The following is a 5,490-nucleotide window of genomic DNA, read 5'->3' as shown; positions in this document are numbered from 1 at the left end:
AATCAATCTTTTCATTTTACTTTAATAATCTCTCGTATGTCCCTCCATATTTTGAGGCGACTTTATAAACGATTCACTTCTCTATCACGCGTCTCTTCATATTTTGTGGAGACTTTATAAATGAGTGGATAACTTATGAAGTATTCTATTGTAAGCTGCTGAAAAATCACCAAAACCGAGATTGGCCTGTTTTTTTGGTATAATATTTGATTGTTGAAAATCAGAATTTATATTTCCTTTCTGATCTGAAATACTCACCAATTGATATCAGAAAGCGTGGGAAGGAAGATGGAGGGTGAGGGAAAAGAGAAAGCCATCGGCATTGATCTGGGAACAACTTATAGCTGTGTGGGAGTATGGCAGAATGACAGAGTGGAAATTATTGTTAATGACTAAGGTAACAGAATTACTCCTTCTATGGTTGCTTTCACAGCCGACGAGCGACTTGTTGGAGACGCTGCCAAGTTTCAAATTTCTTCTAATCCTCTCAACACCGTCTTCGACGTGAAAAGACTTATTGGAAGGCAGTTTGCTGATTTATCTATGCAGGCCGATATGAAACTGTGGCCCTTCAGAGTTGTTTCGCAGGAAAATGGCAAGCCAATGGTTGAAGTGAGTTACAAGGGTGAGAAGAAGCTCTTTGCCCCAGAGGAATCTCATCCATGGTCTTGATGAAAATGAAAACCATAGCTGAACGGTATCTAGAAAGTGAGGTGAAAAATGCAGTCATTACGGTCCCTGCCTACTTCAGTGACTCATCAATGAGCCGACTGCTGCAGCCATAACTTATGGCTTTGGTAGAGCTAAGGAAGAGAAGAAACATATTCTAGTGTTTGACCTTGGTGGAGGTACATTCGATGTCTCTATTTTTGTAGTTCAAAAAGGCAAATTTGAAGTGAAATCAGTTGGGGGAGAAGCGCATTTGGGAGGTGAAGATTTTGACAATAGGATGGTCACCTACTGTGCCGAAAAGTTCAAAAAGATGTACAAAACAGATTTATGTGCGAGTGCCAAAGCTCTTCGGCGACTGCGTTCAGAGTGTGAGAGGGCAAAGAGAAGCTTGTCCTCAGCGGTAGAAACTGTAATTGATATTGACTGTCTCTACGAAGGACATGATTTTTTCTTGAAGATCAGGAGAGCAAAGTTTGAAGAGCTCAAAATTGATTTATTTGAGAAGTGCATGAAAGTTGTGAAGAAATCCGTGGAAGATGCCAAGTTGAGTAAGAGCCAAATCGACGATATTGTATTGGTAGGGGGTTCCTCACGAATACCAAAGGTGCAGGAATTGGTTCGAGATTTCTTCGATGGGAAGGAGCTATGCAGAGGTGTAAATCCGGATGAAGCAGTAGCCTATGGTGCTGCGCTTCAGGCAGCTGTGCTGAACAAGGAGGAAGTTGACATTGTCATGGTGGATGTCACGCCTTTGAGTCTTGGAATTGAAGTAGATGATGGTGTTATGATGGTAGTTGTTCCGCGAAATAGTCCACTTCCAATTCGGAAGGAGACATCGGTCACCACGTTGGAGGACGATCAGACGTCTGTAGATTTTGAAGTTTACGAAGGTGAAAGGACTTTAGTTGTAGACAACAATCTACTAGGAAAATTTGTATTGACAGGGATTCCCTCTGCCCTAGCTACAGTTCCAAAGATTAAAGTTTGCTTTGAAGTGGACGCAGAAGGAATTCTGAACGTTTCAGCTCACGACAAGGGAAGTGGAGCAACGGATGAGATTACCATTACTAATGAAGGTGGGAGACTGAGCATTCAAGAGATTGATAAAATGAGAGCAGACGCAGAAAAATTCCGCAAGGAGGACGAAGAAGCGATGGAAAAGCATGTTGCGAAAAACGACCTTGAATGTTACGTGTCAAACATGAAAAAGAGGGCGATTAAAGCAAAGAGTGAAGGCTCTGTGGACGCTGATGTTGCAGAACTAGATTTAATATCAACTATTGCTGCAGCTGATGAATGGTTAGAGGACAACGAGGACACTGTGACAGTGGTTGAACTGCAAGACGAATTGAAAGAACTGAAGTTGAAATGTACGCGTTTGTTTTCCTCCAAGCGATTTAAATTTACTGAAGCAAAGGAATGAAATTTAACAAAACACAACTAATCGGATAGTAACACAAACAATAGCACTCATTTATCTGCGCCGGTGAATACAATATTTTCTCACTTTTTTTCCTCACTCTTTTTATAGATTATAATAGTAATACATTTAGAGCAGTTATCTTGTTGCTTACCCTGTACTAGAAAAGAGAAAATTGGCATACTTTCCAAGTTTAATATATATAAATAAAATATAAAAAGCAATTTTTCAAGTATAAGTAAATAAAAAAATTCAAAAATATCTTGAAGGAACTAAATATATAGAACTTTTATTTACAATATTTTTTAGAATATAAAAGTAGAAAGAATATCAAGATCTTTTAATAAGTAGATATTTCAATAATCCATTTTGTATAATTTATTGTATATGAGAATTGTGGAAAATGGAACTAGAACATAACTATACCATATTTTTTTTGTATTAAGTATAAGAAGAAAAACTGTTACAATATAGACTCCAGATTATTGCACCATATTTAGATAGTCCAACTTATGCCAGCTACATTTGTCTTCAACAAAGACTGTACAAAGACTATTGCATTGACTTATATACTAGACTTATCAAAATAATACATACATCTGACTTGGATAGAGATTTATACAAAAAATGACCCCATGACTAGTGTACAAAATGGGTCCTATACATTATACTCATATACAAATGACAACTATATAGTTCAAACTATGTTGTAGCAACCATGACAATGGACAAAAAGCTTAGTAATAGTTGCATAATGACCTTATTGCTCAATCCATGAGTTCCATCCAAGAGGACCCTCCATCTATATGATAGTTCTATTCCATGTGCTGCTCCCATTATTGTAAACTGGGCCTGATGCTGTCTTTACATCTTCCTCCCCTCGTTGATATTGTTCATAAAGGTTGCTAGAGCATTAACGAGTGGGGTTCTCTCCATACTGAATCTGGACAAGGTAAATCCATGTAAGAGCTCGGAGCTGTAGACCTTGTAGTCCTATCCTCAATAAATTTTTCAAACTTGCTTTTGGCAAGCCTCATGACAACTGTGACCTGCACATCAATGTTATAAAGAATGAGTCTCCTTAGAGACATAGTAAGAAATCTCTCCTTACCTTGAAATTTATCTTTGTTCCTACTAGTCCCAATGATTGACAAAATTTCACTAGACCAAAGATGCCAGAATAAATTACTATCATTTTTTAAACCATTAATGTGCTCAACTACAACATCATGATAAATAAAGATACAATGGAAATTGAGCCCAGCTAAATTCTTGATTTCCTTAGCAAATATGTGCTGGGAAAAATGGTGTCTCAACTTGCATTTACATGAGGTTACTATTTATAGTAAGTTTTTTTTTGAGCACGAAATGGTGCAAAATTCTCCCGGAAGCTTCTGGTTGGCTAGATAATTATTTTAGTAAAGTTACACCGCGAGATCGCAGCTAGTTTGAAGAAATTAATTTTTTTTTGTTTTGGAGGGGTCCAATGAAAGCTTTAAATTTGATTTTGTGGACTTTAGAGGCCTCAAAATGTATTGAAAAGTTGGCATAAGCGGTGTAGAGGCTTATGAGGCATTAGAGAAGTTTGCAAGCCTTTCGAAGCTTCAAACTATTTGTTAGTAGGACACACGATTCTCAAGTTATGACCTTCGAAAGTTTGAACTCTTGAAATAAGAAATATAAAATACATCAGATACATAAATGAGCTGTAGTAAGGGAGGAGCGCATCTTAGGGCATCTAGAAGGGAGATAAGTTCGGCTACACCTTATTGGGTGATTTTCGCCCATGGTTTTGTAATACCATTTGACGGTTTCTTGTATTGTATCTCCTGTATATAAGGTGCGTGAGATAGAGGTTGTGTGTAAGAGTCTTATGGATATTGAGTTACCTTTGAATATCTGATTAGTTGTACTTCTATGAAGAGCTTTCTCTGCAAGTATATTGTAATTTATTTTGATTACAGAATAATATATTGGGCGGGTTTTGGAGGGTGGGGTTTTTCTCCCGAAAGGGTTTTCCCCACGTAAATTACTGTGTTATGGTTTGAATATTATTATATCTATTTATGTTTTCTGTAAATTTTGTGACGATCTGTAAAAGTTTTTGCAGTACCCTCCTCTCAAGGTTAGTGTAGGAAATTGTTCTGCTACTTAACTTCCTTATGAAATGCATTTAAGAGAAACTTGTTTAATAGTTTTAGAAACCCTACAAATATTACAATTATCAATATCTCTGTGATTATTCATTAAATGAAGGTTCTGAAGAGTAAAGAGCCCCTTAAAGGCTTTCTTTTTAGGAGAAATATCAGTACCCCATAATCAGTTATAGAGCTTCTGCCATTCATTATTATTATATCTTACTTTCCAAACATAGATACAGACAAAGGGTGTGAGAGATAGACTACAATGGAAGAAAGAGATAAATATATATAAATAAAGAAAAGGGAAGAGGTCAAGATAAAGAGATAAATAGGGGCATAGGGAGGGAGAGATGGAGAGAAATAGAGAGGAGGGTAAGAGAGAGAGGGAGGACCTAGGAAGAGAGAGAAATGATTAGAAAGAGATAGAGGAAAGAGAGATCAATAGATAGAGAGAGGTAGAGAGATTGATATAGATAAAGAGAAATATAGATAGATATAGAGGGTTAGGAAGGGATATAGAGATATATTTATTCAAACAGATAAATAGAGGAGCAAGAGAGAGCTAGAAAAAAAGAAAAGAAGAGATATTGTAAAAATAGAGAGAGAGAGAGAGAGAGAGAGAGAGAGAGAGAGAGAGAGAGAGAGAGAGAGAGAGAGAGAGAGAGAGAGAGAGAGAGAGAGAGAGAGCAGGGTGACAGTGAGAGAAAGGTGACAAACACAAGGAATAGAGAGAAAGGTTTAGACTTCAGAGAGAGGGAGGGAGATACAGAGGGGAAAAAATAAAGAGATATAGATAGATATTGGGAGGGAGAAACATGGGGTGTGAATACACATTAGAGAGAATAGAAATAGAGAGATATAAAAAGAGGGGGTGATGGGGAGTGAGAGACAATGGGAGAGATATTATAGAAAGAGGGAGATATAAGTATATATTTAGGAATAGAAAGAGATAGAGATAAGGATAGAAAGGAGAGAGAGTAGATATAGATTGTAAATTATAAGGGGGTGAGAAAATGGAAATATTAAAGAAGAGAAAAAGGGGGAGAGTGAGAAATAGAGGTAGAAAGAGGGTGATAATGAGAGAAAAGAATATAGAGAGATAAAAATATAAAAAAGTGATACATGAAGACATGGAAAGGGATATATATAGAGAGAGTAGGAGAGATGAAGGAAGAGGAGTGTATAATATCTAGAGATAGAGAGAGATAGATAGAGATAGATAGAGATAGAGATAGAGATAGAGATAGAGATGGAGAT

At 36.9% G+C, this 5,490-nt stretch overlaps 1 pseudogene; it reads left to right on the top strand.

Moving 5' to 3' along the window:
- The first annotated feature begins 288 nt into the window (after positions 1–288).
- Positions 289–2,095, top strand: LOC131859399 (heat shock cognate 70 kDa protein 2-like; annotated as a pseudogene).
- Positions 2,096–5,490: the final 3,395 nt, after the last annotated feature.

The sequence above is a fragment of the Cryptomeria japonica genome, chromosome 2, assembly GCF_030272615.1.
Source record: "Cryptomeria japonica chromosome 2, Sugi_1.0, whole genome shotgun sequence".
Lineage (NCBI taxonomy): Eukaryota > Viridiplantae > Streptophyta > Pinopsida > Cupressales > Cupressaceae > Cryptomeria > Cryptomeria japonica.
The sequence above is the reverse complement of the archived record's forward strand: the minus strand, read 5'-3'. Positions and strand labels throughout refer to the sequence as shown.